The sequence below is a fragment of the Ranitomeya imitator genome, chromosome 5 (assembly GCF_032444005.1).
Source record: "Ranitomeya imitator isolate aRanImi1 chromosome 5, aRanImi1.pri, whole genome shotgun sequence".
Classification (NCBI taxonomy): Eukaryota; Metazoa; Chordata; class Amphibia; order Anura; family Dendrobatidae; genus Ranitomeya; species Ranitomeya imitator.
The window spans coordinates 689266394-689282464 of record NC_091286.1 but is presented as its reverse complement, the minus strand read 5'-3'; positions in this window follow the sequence as shown (position 1 = coordinate 689282464).

The following is a 16071-nucleotide window of genomic DNA, read 5'->3' as shown; positions in this document are numbered from 1 at the left end:
GTATACCAGGAACACCCCACAAGACCTGCTGTATTCCGGAAACACCCCACAAGCCGTGCCGTATACCAGCTGATCAGAGATGTGACACCAGGTGCCAAGTCACCAGCCAATCAAAAATGTGACACCAGGTGCCAAGTCACCTACTGATCTAGGAAGCACCAGGTGCCAAGTTACCAACCCATCAGGAAGCACCAGGTGCCAAGTCACCAGCCAATCAGAGATGTGACTCCAGGTGCCAAATCACCAGCCGATAAGGGATTTGACACCAGAGGCCAAATTACCAGCCGGTCAGGGATGTGACACCAGGTTCCAAGTCACCAGCCGATCAGGGATGTAACACCAGGTGCCAAGTCACCAGCCGATCAGGGATGTAACACCAGGTGCCAAGTCACCAGCCGATCAGGGATGTAACACCAGGTGCCAAGTCACCAGCCAATCAGGGATGTGATACCAGGTGCCAAGTCAGCAGCCGATCAGGGATGTGACACCAGAGGCCAAGTTACCAGCCGATCAGGGATGTGACACCAGAGGCCAAGTCACCAGCCGATCAGGGATGTGACACCAGGTGCGAAGTCACCAGCCGATCAGGGATGTGACACCAGAGGCCAAGTCACCAGCCGATCAGGGATGTGAAACCAGGTGCCAAGTCACCAGCCAATCAGGGATGTGACACCAGGTGCCAAGTCAGAAGCCAGAGATGTGACACCAGGTGCCAAGTCAGAAGCCAGAGATGTGACACCAGGTGCCAAGTCAGAAGCCAGAGATGTGACAATACCTACACAATCACCAATTGATTACTATGATCAGAGTGATACTAGAAGACACATTCGCAATTACATAAAATAGAGGGATGAGGACCCCAGAGATCAATGTGGACATTTGTAACGTGCAGCCACTCTCAACTGGATTTTGGTGTTTGAAATTTAGAAATTTCTTAAAAATCTTTGTACCTGTTCTACCATCTTTTATGTTACAGCCTTGAACATGTTACTTAGCGCTGTCCTGGATGTCTCGTAAATCCTTTCCTGTCTACATTCATTTACTAGGAACCATGGAGCAAGCCCTAATGAATAATGACAGCAGGATCGTCTTCTATTAAATATTAATGGCGTTCAATCCAACTTAGTTTGGAGAACACATTCTCTGTAATTGGTGATGTCTGACCGTGCAGCGAGTATTGTGCCCCGTGCAGCCCTATAATGAGGCCGAATGGCTGACTAAAGACATATGTGCATACATTAAATATTAATCTGGATTGGGGTTTAGTTCCCTGGATGGTTCTCAGTCATGGAAGTAAAAGTTTATTTTGTGCATAAACTGGATAAATATCTATCCCTTTTGGAATACTTTTTGTTCTATATAGTTTATTAAGGCTTAAAAAAAATATAGTATTTTCCTGACAATATGGGCACATATGTAGAAAGAGGCAGAAATTCAGGCTGTGCTACACATAAACTTTTGCACCATAGCTAACTAGCAAGTGGGTGTGAGTAAGTATTCACTTTTAAGGTCCACCGCCCTAGGGCTTAGTGAAGCCAATGGATGAGGAAGAAAGGAGCTCAAGTCTGAGTCGTAGCGAGTGAGATCAGATACAAGACATTAGCTAACCTGCATAAGAGCGCTATTATGAAGACAATGGAGCGTTATTATGAGCGCTGTCATGAAGACAAGGTTTGCCACAGCAGAAGGGTGCAGAACCAGCTTATACCTGTGAGTGATGAAGAAATCCGCAAAAAAGCTGAAGATTGGTCACCAAAAAGAATCGAGGAGCGTGCCCCACCAAAGGAAATAGTAAGCTAATGTCTGAGTGTAAAGGAGAAAGAAATAATAGAAAGATAAAAGTGATTAGTGTCCACTTGTGGGGGGACAAATATGTTGTAGTTGTTCGAATAGGCTGAAAAAGTGCGCAAGGTGGCAGATAAGTTCTTCTAGGATATTGCTGCAAAGACAGGTGACCGAGAGAGTGTCTGTGAGTATTACCGAAGGTGTGAGATGTGCTTCATTGAGAGTGGTACAGAGACAGTGTTAAGAGAAAAGGAGGAGCAGCTGAAGAAGTTGCCAGCAGACTGTGTAAAGTGACGGAAGTGTCAGCCAACTTTTGCTGTTCATGTGAACAGTATTACGTGAGGCATCAATTTGACTTGAATGGTAGATAGCACCAGTACAGGAATTTTCACTCTTAGAACGAGTCTCAATCAGGGTGGGGTATTGCAGATGTAGGACAAGAGTTCACGTCCATGAGAGTCGTGGAGAGATGATGAGGATATCTACCACAGTGGGGAGAAGAAAGGATTATTCCTTGTGCATTGGCATGTGAGAGGCAAGGTGGTACAGTAGCTGCACAAGATGGGTGAGGATTAGCCAACAATCGGAGTAGGGAAACTGATGCCTGGGTGTATAGAGGAATGCTATGCCAGGGGCACTAGGAGACTGACATGTTTGTGTGAAGAATTGAGATGAAGGAACTGGGAAGAGGAGGCCACAAAAGTTTGCAACGTTCCAGACAAAAGCTACTGCAGGACATTTCTACCAAATGAGATTAGCATGAGTAGGGCTGCGACAAGCACTGATACTATGTGCTGACTTCTGAAATAGCCACACAGAGACTGTTGTAGAGCGACAGAGGTGCTGCTGAAGAGATTGCCAGCAGTTTGTAGCAGTTGACAGCAAGCTGTGCAAGTATAAACCCACAGTGGCCAGTGCCACATACAGTATCTACCTCTGCAAGAAATTATCCTGTACCCTCATGTAAGACTATATACCATCAAGCTAGCTCATTGCTTTCTTGTTGGCAAAATTCTATATCTGGGATTTAGGCCTCACATCAATGTACACCCAAACCAAACAATCCTTTTATAGGCCAGCAAATAGTCTGTTACTGTCACGAAATATGTAACAACCCCATAGGGGTCGGTAAGCAGGCAGCATGACACACACACACAACGGGATGGCTTAGGGGAGAGGAAGGCCCTACCGATAGGGAATGAAGGATGGCCACCACCTGAACTCAAACCTGAGTGTGTCCCTGCACTCCCCTAACGCCCTAAGTGTGTCCTTCCCCCACCGCCGTCACAAACCTCATCCCTCGCTGTCACCTCACACTGCTCTGGCTAGTGCACTGGCCGGCAAAAGTTAATCACCAAACAGGACCAGAAACCACAGACAGTTCTGGGGAAATAAGCCAGTACTCAGTCCATATCAGCTACAGCTAAATCGCCTTGATGAAAAAGGAAAGATGACCTAGGAATGGCTGGTGGGCACACGCATGAATTGGCTAATTTGTACTCTAAGAGCTTTGGTTTATTAGCTTGCACCTGTTCACATTTGCTTCATTCTGTTAGGTGTTTTTGTAGGTAGATAAATATATGTGATTACTATCATCCTGCTGTTTTTATTGTCACCATCTGACTGTTCCTATTTACTTGTTGCCTCGTTGTTGCGGTGATACATTGTTGCAGATGTTCCGTTTTATAGCTTCTCGCTCCCCAGCGCTGTTTTTCCTCCTGAACCCCTTCCTACACATTATTCATGGCCTCCTTTATTTCCATCGATAATACTGTATTGTCTTAAACAAATGTGCGTTTCCCTCGCACAGAGAATCTATGTGATTTCAGCTCTGGGCATCGAACAATTACTTATTTTCAGATTGCTCGCCGCACGTCAGAAGCCTGCAAGCTGCGTCTACTAAGAGGCTCTAATATTGATAATCTTTCACGGGGTGCGTTCTGTACAGTGAATGAAATAATCAGCCTGCGGCAAACGGAATAATAGACCTCGGTGGAAACTTGGCTTCCCTATGGAACAGCTGGAAAAGATCTGAGACAAAGCGCATTTAATGAGGGACACTGCACCACATGCATTTATCCCAGCTATTTCCAGTGTGATCGTGTTGCTTTATGCACCATTTATAATACTCACCCTGTGTATTACAATCTATCACACCGATATACTAGTATTATGCTGCTAAATTTGGCCGTTTATCGTGTTCCTTTTTCTTTTTGCTAAACCTCAGTTTTTTTATGTAAAATATATTTCAAACACTAGGGGGCAATCTAGAGCGTTACACAAAAACGTCTTATTTCTCTGCAGCACTCCGCATGGTCAGGATTGGAACTGCAAGCAAATCCAACTTTATATTTAAAAAAAAAAAAAAAAAAACTACCTCCAGGCAGGGATGACACACTGTGATTGTATATATATATGACTTTGTGTGTATTTCTTCTTGCCGTTTTCTACTTACAATGCAACATTTTCTGTTGACCATGGTCTTTTGTCTGCGGCCAGCCCTGACCTCTGCTCATAACTGAACCATTACAACCTCGACCATTATACTGCCCGATTACATAGCCTGCCATTAGCACCTCACAATGGAATTAACTTGTTTACTCGTCAGCCTAAGCGGAGACTCATCTGGTGGTGGCTATCCAGGGATTCCCATTGGGAAAGTCCACAAAATATTTCACAGGAGTTAAAGAGAACCTGTGATGTTGAGAATAATCTCTGATCTGCAGGCAGGATGTTATAGAACAAGAGGAGCTGATCAGAATTTTGTACACTTTTCATTGAAAAGTTTCAGTAAAACTTGCTACAGTAAAAATTCATTGAAATCCTTAATGTTTGTCTGCATGAGTCCAGTGGGCGGTCCTATTCAGTGATTGGCAGTCTTCCCTGTATGACTGTGCATGCAGAGATAGCTATCAGTCTCTTGCATACAAACACCAGAAATTTAAATAGATAAAACGGAAATAATACAGAATCCTTTCCAACCAACCTTTACACTCAACTTCCCCTTCTCCAAATCGGACTGCATGTAAGGACAGGTTCTCTTGCAGGATGAAGAACCCACTATCCTGTGCTCCCAGATTTGGTCTTACACCCAATCCATTAGTGATCCACTGAAGCCACGTTGTCAGTCAACCACGTTAGTCTGTAAGTGAGCATTATTCTGAAAGCCACTGTCGTAGACTCCTAGACTTGGTCCTACACCAAATCCATTAGTGACCCATTGAAGCCACATCCTTACTCGACCACCATTACTCTGTAAATTAGCATTATTCTGAAGGCCACTCTTGTAGACACCTAGATTTGGTCCTACACCAAATCCATTACTGACCCATTGACGCCACATCTGTAGTTGACCACCGTTACTCTGTAAATGAGCATTATTCTGAAGGCCACTCTCGTAGACACCTAGATTTGGTCTTACACCAAATCCATTATTGACCCATTGAAGCCACGTCTGTAGTCGACCACCGTTACTATGTAAATGAATATTATTCTGAAGGCCACTCTCATAGACATCCAGGTTTGGTCCTACATCCAATCCATTAGTGACCCATTGAAGCCACCCCCGGTCGGCCACCGTTACTCTGTAAATGAGCATTATTATGAAGGCCACTCTCGTAGACATCCAGGTTTGGTCCTACACCCAATTAAGTAACTCATTATAGCCACATCCTCAGATGACCACTGTTACTCTGTAAATTAGCATTATTCTGGAGGCCACTCTCTCTCGTAGACACCTAGATTTGGTCCTACACCAAATCCATTAGTGACCCATTGAAGTCATGTCTGTAGTCGACTACTGTTACTCTGTAAACGAGCATTATTCTGAAGGCCACTTTCATAGACATCCAGGTTTGGTCCTACACCCAATCCATTACTAACCCATTGAAGCCACATCCTCAGTCGACCACCGATACTCTGTAAATGGGCATAACTCTGAAGGAGCAGTATAAAGTTGCATGGTTCACAAATGAAAGTTAGTAAACTTTAAAGGCATTTTCCACTATTGGTAAACTCCTTATTAATAGATCCAGCAAGAATAAAAAAATATATTCGACTCCTGACCAGAGCCGCTCCTCTGAACTTAATACTTAGTCTCCCCGCCAGTCTCAAGAGTCCACATCTAGAGAGGGTGTCACGTGAGCACTTCAGCCAATCGGTGGTCGCTGATCAGCTGCAGGGTTCACATTTTGCCCAAGCAGAAGAAACACTGGTCTTAGTTGTAAGGTATTGTCCAGCAGTGGAAAACTCTTCAAAGCAGCTAAACCTCTAGATTGTGTTCAAAACAGTATATAACACAAGCATTGACAAGCTGAAAAAGAATACATGCAGGACCTTGGTCTAGTGGTTATGTAAGTAGTCAACAACTGCCGGACCAGAGCCCTTTGAACTTCTTCTTACCTGCCAATACGTCTCTTAGGCACGACTCAAAAATGACATTGCGGTGGACCTACTGATAAGAAGAGGCGTCGGGGATGCTTGCAGGTAGAAGGTTTACAAGATTCTGATCCTGTGTCCACTGGCCACCAACGTGGCCGCATGACCAAGATCTGGCAATTATAGAATTTAGACATAACAAGTAATACATCACATATAGCGAATGACGGTTGTGCTGTACTTTCATAAACTATGATTGTCTAGAAATGAACACATTTTCAGTAATAGTTTTTCAGGATCAAATTGATTTGAAAGTGCTCCGAAAGCTCCAATTGCCCTGAAGAGACGTATACGAACCTGAGGTTATGGAGTGTCGTGCCTCAATAAATTGTCACAAAATGAGCGAGAATAAACAACGCTTTCTGTGATGTATAAATCCTTGTAGTTTGATGAAAAATAAACAGCAATATTGGGTGTGGCAAAATGCAAAAAATGAGTGCTGTGCAAGAGGAAGCGAGTGAGTGAAGACCCGCACTGACAACAGCAATTCTTGCCTGACACCATGTTCGTGACTTTTATCTCTCTCCTCCTCTATCAATTTCTTGTATTTAATTCTATCTATTGTGTCTCTGTGATTGAGCTCTGAAATCATCTCTCCTATCCACATTTTCCACAAAATAGCAGCAGCCTCTCCTGCTTGGACTTTTATAGTGGCTATGAGACATGAGTGACTGATGCCATATAGTCCTTCGTGATGGTAAAGAGATGAGTAATTACAAGACATGAAGAAGCCGGCCAAGCCATGCCCAAGGTCACTTCATCATTCTTGTCTGTCTTATGCTACATTTCATATGGGGATTAGTCCTGAATTAATTCCACATTTTTGGGGATTTGTAACAACTTTGGATAAGTTTGTGTGGAACTTGATTCGATTCACTCATCTCTTTTCATGTCCCATCTCTCTCAGCTCAGTCAGCCCCGTATTTTCCTGACTTCTCAGGTAGCTCCAACCTTGGAAGCTGCACCATCGAACATGTGAGAGAAGTAGAGGCGCTTACTGACAAATCTGTATGGTGAAATCATCCATCTTGTATCTTACACCAAAGAAACCATCTAATATAAGACAAATGTCTCCTCTCTATGTAATCCGCCTATAAATGACATTCGGTGACGGCGCGTCTTCTGATTTATTATTACATTTTCTATCCCGGGAACATAATTTCTTCTCCATTTGGATCCAGGATAATTTCCAAGATCTTACAATATCTTTAACTAAGTGGTTTGTTCACCTGAGTCCAGCTCTGGAGGACTTAATCTAATCGCGAACTACCAAACTATCGAATCATCGGGATTCAGAATTAGATTTCACAGTGCGGGAGTATCATATACCTCAATCCTAATGTCACGGGGCTACCGCGACAGAGAGGTTCCAGAGAACCGCAGCTCTCTGGGCCTCGTTCACACACAGTGAACAGAAGCTCTTCACCTATATTCTGACCTGGCTGCTTTGTGCCAGCACTGCAGGAGTTAGCATTAAGGTACCGTCACACTTGGCGACGCTGCAGCGATACCGACAACGATCCGGATCGCTGCAGCGTCGCTGTTTGGTCGCTGGAGAGCTGTCACACAGACCGCTCTCCAGCGACCAACGATGCCGGTAACCAGGGTAAACATCGGGTAACTAAGCGCAGGGCCGCGCTTAGTAACCCGATGTTTACCCTGGTTACCATCCTAAAAGTAAAAAAAAACAAACACTACATACTTACCTTCCGCTGTCTGTCCTCCAGCGCTGTGCTCTGCACTCCTCCTGTACTGGCTGTGAGCACAGCGGCCGGGAAGAAGAGCGGTGACGTCACCGCTCTGCTTTCCGGCTGACCGACGCCCACAGCCAGAGCAGGAGGAGTGCAGAGCACAGCGCCGGGGACAGACAGCGTTAGGTAAGTATGTAGTGTTTGTTTTTTTTTACTTTTAGGATGGTATCCAGGGTAAACATCGGGTTACTAAGCGCGGCCCTGCACTTAGTAACCCGATGTTTACCCTGGTTACCAGTGAAGACATCGCTGGATCGGTGTCACACACGCCGATTCAGCGATGTCTGCGGGGAGTCCAGCGACGAAATAAAGTTTTGGACTTTCTTCCCCGACCAGCGACAGCACAGCAGGGGCCTGATCGCTGCTGCCTGTCACACTGGACGATATCGCTAGCGAGGACGCTGCAACGTCACGGATCGCTAGCGATATCGTCTAGTGTGACGGTACCTTTATTGCTGAGTTGCTGAGAGCTGGGTCTCACTCAGCTGAAGTGGATTTTGTAATCTGATCCTCTATATAGACCCAGTCCTGACTTCAGCTATTGTCAGTGATCAGTTCTACTGCCTGGCTTGGAGGTTGAAGGAGCCTAGTGTTGGTGTTGGAGGTTTATTTACAGAGATTGGTGTCTGCGGTTTTGGTTGCATGTTTAACCTGTTTTCCTTCCTAGTTTTCTCCTTCTCTTCCCTTCTCTGTGTTTCCTCTGTGGTTGTGTGAGCATTTGGTGAGTTTGAGACTTTTAGTTACCTTGTCTGTATACACTGTCATTTGTTGTATTATTACACTGGTACAGTCTACCTCCTTTGGGGGGAGAGGGGCCACTGATAGGGTCTGCACAGGAGACAGGGATACGCTGGCAGCTCGGGCCTCCTAACCATCATAGGTACCCCCAAGATAAGGGAAAGACAGGGCCCCATTAAAGTGGTAGGGACAGGTGCGGGTCCCAGTACGCCCTCCTGCCCCTTTATCGCCGCTTACGGCGTGACACCTAATCCCTCACGACCCTCGGAGTGATGCACTGGAAGTCGCTCACCTGGTGCCGAGGTCATCACTATAAATGGTGACAACGACGGAGCGCGGTGCGATGTAACCGAGGGACAATTTTATTATATTCTCAGACGTCCTGAGCTGTGGTGAATATCAGCAAAGCTGAAAGTGGCTTGCGTTGTGTGGTAGGAGGCGGCAGCCATAAGTGATTGCAGTTTGGCGGCATCTCCGATAATTCCCACGTTGGGGGCATGCATTGAGAGTGCGGGGTGAGTTGACAAATTGCACTTTTCTTGCAGAAAATTTTTGGATAGATGGAAGCTCACTACGTAAACCAACCCTGCAATAAATCTGTTGTGTGTATTCGCTTCTAAGGAAGGTAAGACCTAGCTAGACCAGTGAGTGCCCACTAAAGCAAATAATGCCCCCCGAGTACATAATTTAAAAAAGTATTATAGCCCCTTAATAAATGATGCCCGAGTGCCCCCAATAAGACTATTGCTACTTTTATGCCACCCTCCACATCCAAGCGTCTGAGACCTCTTCTCTATGACCCACACAGCGGGTCGGCACAGATGGAAGGGGAGTTCCACCGCAGGCGTTCACCGGCTTATTGCCTGGCCTATGGCTCCCTACTCTACCACAGGATCCAACTATATTGGCACCATGTTGATGCCCATGCAGCCTAAAGTGCCTCTCGCCGAGAGATCGGGAATGTAACTCCTAGCAACGACACCTCTTTCTTACTTTTTCTTTTTTGAAGTTTTGTACCACTAATAATTTTGCATGCATGGCGGTCACCTCTGTGGTCCCCAATGTTACGCCACTAATTTAAAGAGGGTTTTCCACTTTTGGGAACAAAAATGTTTTACTTACTTAAATGGGTGCAGTTGGGGCTAGAAATAATTTTTGCAATTGAGTTTCATTAAAAACGTTGCATCGTTTGCCTCTTATAGCCGCTCTATTACACCGTCTATTGCTGGTTTGCAAAAAGAGTTAACGGGGTTGGCCATTGACCAGACCTGGCCAATAGCAAAGCAGCTTTCTCACGTGAGGTTTTCTATTGGAGGAGACTGATGGACAGGTCTGGTCACATGCTCCTCCACTAAGTCACGTTACGGACTGGAGAGCTGTACAATCACTGAGGTAAGGTGCATTAACAAGAGCAGGAGGAGAATCTGCCATGTTTGTAAGTCCAACCAAATCATGTCCCCAAAACATCTGATAAAATACAGATAATGTGGCCGAGCCTGTTACCACAAAAAGTGGACAACCCCTTTAAGGTAAAATTCAAAATAATTTACGGAATCACTGCAAAATTTCCCGTGGAAGGAGGACTTGGTTCTCAACGTGTTGGAATGTTTTGGGTTCCTCATAAAGGAACTTCCAACATGCTCCTGGCTCGTCCATTGCTTCCTGCTCCTCGTTTAACCTTTGAGTTATTTGCTGGGACTTTCTGTAAAATTTCAGGTCCTCTGTCAGTATCTTCTTCTTGAGTCACCATTCGAGGAGAAGTCGGATCTTCACAATAGTATCCGCCTATCTTTACAGTGGGGCTCCCATGAGACATGGTGGTAATGGTAGTCATTTACCAAAATTCTACTAGTGTCTCTCCTTGGAGTGCTGCGCAAGAACATTTTCAGGAATTTACTAGTTGAAAACTTAAAATACTAACACAATTTTCGGTATTGTTTTCCTAGCGACTTGGAGACAGTTTCATAAGTGCGTGTCCAATTTTATGCAAAATTGATGAATTCTGCTCTTCAGCTGCAGCCGACGGAGGACTGTATCGGCGGCGTAATGCACAGTAAATTCCTCGGTAAATAGATTAGTGTTTGAGAACTTCAGGCAGCACAACACGGAATATTAAATTACCAAAACTCCCGCAGAACGCTGATACAACTGTGTGCAGAGAAATCCCATTATAAGAATGCAAGGCATGGAAAATTACTTACGTTACAAGGGGAACTCCAAGTTATTTTCTAAATGATTCCCACAGCAAGTGGGCACCAGGGTTTAATAGAAGCCCAGGGTGGCTGAGGCCAGAGACTTTCTTAAGTTATGTATTAACTCCTTCAAGACCGTTGACATACATGTACGTCATAAGCCGTGTCCCTACTTTTGATGTGGGCTTACACGCAGTGTCGCATTTTTCACTTCACTTGATGGCTGATTTAATCAGCCATCACGTGTCTCCAACAGCCGCGGGTGGATCGCTGCTTCCCTGACGGATGTTAACCAGTTACATCCAGGGCTGTGGAGTCGGTAAGCCAAACCTCCGACTCCTCAATTTCCATGACACTGACTCCGACTCCATCAAATTGGGCCCCGACTCCATGAGTCCGACTCCACAGCCATGACAGTGTTGTGGAGGCAGTAAGCCAAACCTCCGACTCAGACTCCACAATCTCCATAACTCCGACTCCACCAAAATGGGCTCCGACTCTGACTCTCCATAGAAGCCAGTGCTGTGGAGGCAGTAAGCCAAACCTCTGACTCCTCAATTTCCATGACTCCGACTCCACCAAAATAGGCTCTGACTCCACGACTCCAACTCCACAGCCATGACAGTGCTGTGGAGGCAGTAAGCCAAAACCTCCGACTCAGACTCCACAATCTCCATAACTCCGACTCCACCAAAATAGGCTCTGACTTCGACTCCACATCCAAGCCAGTGTTGTGGAGTTGGTAAGCCAAACCTCCGACTCTGACTCCTCAATTTCCATGACTCCGACTCCACCAAAATGGGCTCCGACTCCACAGCCATGACAGTGCTGTGGAGGCAGTAAGCCAAACCTCCGACTGACTCCTCAATTTTCATAACACCGACTTTGACTCCACCAAAATAGGCTCCGACTCCATGACTCCACAGCCAAGACAGTGCTGTGGAGTCTGTAAGCCAAACCTCCAACTCTGACTCCTCAATTTCAATGACCCCCGACTCCACCAAAATGGGCTCCGACTCCACGACTCCAACTCCACAGCCCTGGTCATGACAGCTGAATAACTCCGTGCCTGTCGTCGATCCTATTCATAGGAGATCGTGAATTCTGCTATACCGCTGAAGTACTTCTATGCACAGCACAGGCGGTCGGACGATCACAGCTTCAAGTATCTAAGCAGACTATTAAATATAGTAAAAAATATAGTAAAAAAAAAAAAAAAAGTTTCATAAAAAAAAAAAATACAAAATGTTCAAATCACCTCCCGTTTGAGCCCATTAAAAATAAAACAATTACATTTTTTAAAAAAAAATCCACATATTTGGTATCGCCGCATTCAGAAATGTCCGATCAAATTATAAAATAAATTATTCTGATCGATAAACGGCATAACAAGAAGAAAAATGTATTTGGGGGTCGCCACAACATTGCAATAAAATGTAATAAAAAGAGACTGAAACATCGTGTCTACCCCAAAATGGTATCACTAGAAATGTCAGCTGAGGGTGCAAAAAATAAGCCCTCACTCAGCCCAAGATCACGAAAAAATGAGAACATTCTGGATTTTTTGGAAAATGGCTACGAAAGCCAAAAATTTTTCTTTAAAGATTTCTGAATTTTTATTTCACCACTTAAAACAAAACATGTTTGGTATCTGCGAACTCGTACTGACCTGGTGAATCATATTACAAGGTCATTTTTACCATATAGTGAAAATTGTAAATGAAAAACCCAAAAAAATAATTGTGGAATTGCACATTGTTTTGCAATTTCACCACATTTAGATTTTTTTCCCCCATTTTACAATACACTATGTGGCGTCATTCAAAACTACAACACATTCCGCAAAAATACAAGCTCATATATGCCATATTGACGGAAAAATTAAAAAAAAGTTCTGGCTCTTGGAAAAAGGGGAGCAAAAAAGGAAATTGAAAAATCATCTGGAGGTGAAGAGGTTAAAGCATTTACTTTTTCTGACCAAAGAGGTGCAGCATCAGCTTCATGGAAGGGATTTGTCACAAAGGACTCAGAGGGTGTTTTAAAAAAATCCCAACAAAGGTGGTGGTGCTTTCTCCATGCACTTTCAGCAACAAAAAGGGGGTGTTACACTCCCTTAACCACATGGATACACCATTCCCTGCATGTAAATGAAAAAAACAAACAAAACATAATTAGCATCTAGAAATAATTTCAAGAATAAAGAAAAGTTTCCCAAATTTTGCATTTTTTACCACGTGTGTTCTACTGGCAGTACCATGCCAGGCCACATGGTGCACTGTTATAAAAGAAATATGTTCAGAAACAGCGCAAGTCACGATGAAGCTTCATTCATATACAAGGATCACAATTCTATATTTTTGTAATTGCATTTTTTGGAAAAAAATATATATTTTTTTTACAAACAAGCAATAGTGACTTCATACTTTTCAGTGTACTTAGCTTGGAAGCCTCTGGCGATATATATCCAATTTTAGTGATGAATTTTTATGCGTTTTTCTAGCAAAATTTAATACATTGAATGGAGTTTCCAGGTTTCTAATTTTGCAAAATATATTGGTAATTGGGGAAAGGAGGTGAGAACTTATTTTCTATTTTGCAAATCAAGTTGCAGTGGGTACGGAAAGTATTCGGACCCCTTTACATTTTTCACTCTTTGTTTCATTGCTGCCATTTGGTAAATTCAAAAAAGTTCATTTTTTTTCTCATTAATGTGCACTCTGCACCCCATCTTGACTGAATAAAACAGAAATGTAGAAATTTTTGCAAATTTAATAAAAAAGAAAAACTGAAATATCACATGGTCATAAGTATTCAGACCCTTTGCTCAGACACTCATATTTAAGTCCCATGCTGTCCATTTCCTTGTGATCCTCCTTGAGATGGTTCTACTCCTTCATTGGAGTCCAGCTGTGTGTAATTAATCTGATAGGACTTGATTTGGAAAGGCGCACACCTGTCTACATAAGACATCACAGCTCACAGTGCATGTCAGACCAAATGAGAATCATGAGGTCAAAGGAACTGGCCGAGGAGCTCAGAGACAGAATTGTGGCAAGGCACAGATCTGGCCAAGGTTACAACAGAATGTATGCAGCACTCAAGGTTCCTAAGAGCACAGTGGCCTCCATAATCCTTAAATGGAAGAAGTTTGGGACCACCAGAAGTCTTCCTAGACATGGCCGTCCAGCCAAACTGAGCAATTGTGGGAGAAGAGCCTTGGTGAGAGAGGTAAAGAAGAACCCCAAGATCACTGTGGCTGAGCTCCAGAGATGCAGGAGGGAGATGGGAGAAAGTTCAACAAAGTCACCTATCACTGCAGCCTCCACCAGTCAGGACTTTATGGCAGAGTGGCCCGACGGAAGCCTCTCCTCAGTGCAAGACATATGAAAGCCGCATAGAGTTTGCTAAAAAACACATGAAGGACTCCAGACTATGAGAAATAAGATTCTCTGGTCTGATGAGATGAAGATAGACCTTTTTGGTGATAATTCTAAGCCGTATGTGTGGAGAAAACCAGGCACTGCTCATCACCTGCCCAATACAATCCCAACAGTGAAGCATGGTGGTGGTAGCATCATGCTATGGGTGTGTTTTTCAGCTGCAGGGACAGGACGACTGGTTGTCATTGAAGGAAACATGAATGTGGCCAAGTACAGAGATATCCTGGATGAAAACCTCTTCCAGAGTGCTCTGGACCTCAAACTTGGGTGAAGGTTCACCTTCCAACAAGACAACGACCCTAAGCACACAGCTAAAATACCAAAGGAGCGGCTTCAGAACAACTCTGAGACCATTCTTGACTGGACCTGCCAGAGCCCTGACCCAAACCCAACTGAGCATCTCTGGAGAGACCTGAAAATGGCGTCCACCAACGTTCACCATCCAACCTGGCGGAACTGGAGAGGATCTGCGAGGAAGAATGGCCGAGGATCCCCAAATCCAGGGGGGAAAAACTTGTTGCATCATTCCCAACAAGACTCATGGCTGTACTAGCTCAAAAGGGGCTTCTACTCAGTACTGAGCAGAGTCTGAAGACTTATGACCATGTGAGATTTCAGTTTTTCTTTTTTAATAAATTTGCATAAACTTTCTACATTTCTGTTTTTTTGAATCAAGATGGGGTGCGGAGTGTACAATAATGAGAAAAAAATTATCTTTATTGAATTTACTAAATGGCTGCAATAAAACAAAGAGTGAACAATGTAAATGGGTCTGAATACTTTCCGTACCCACTGTATATCTGTGCATGACAAACTCTCTGGCAGCAAAAATGGTTAATCTGTCACCATGCGGAGAATAACAATACCAGCTCCAAGTGACCCCGAATGTCACAACACGATGCAACAGTAAATCAGTTAAGACCTTTCATTAAATAGAGAATTTCTTCTGCCAATTAGTATATGACGGATTCTTCACATCGCAGCGATATCAGCCGGAGCTGCCACAGACGGTCACCGTGACACAGAGATGATTTCACCTGTCAAGTACAAAGTGGAAATCAATATATGTCAGAGACTCAATGCATCAGTGTGTAGAGGTCTCCTAAAACGGATCGGAACGTTGTATTAATAGGATTGTTCTTTATGGATAATTGATGCAAGCATCAAAAAGTCATATGGAGGTAAAGGGTCCCCCAAAAAGCACCCCTTATTACCAACAGCAGAATTCATTCCCTATTGTCGTGTGGCTGCCAGCCTGCCATAACAATAAAAGCTGAAAGCTATGATTCATCTCTGCATCTGTACTGTATAGACGTACTAATAATATAACTACTATAATACTGCTCCCTATGTACAAGAATATAACTACTATAATACTGCCCCTATGTACAAGAATATAACTACTATAATACAGCTCCTATGTACAAGAATATAACTACTATAATACTGCTCCTATGTACAAGAATATAACTACTATAATACTGCCCCTATGTACAAGAATATAACTACTATAATACTGCCCCTATGTGCAAGAATATAATTACTATAATACTGCCCCTTTGTGCAAGAATATAACTACCATAATACTGCCCCCTGTATACAAGAATATAACTAATATAATACTGCTCCTATGTACAAGAATATAACTACTATAATACTGCTCCTATGTACAAGAATATAACTACTATAATACTGCCCCTATGTGCAAGAATATAATTACTATAATAC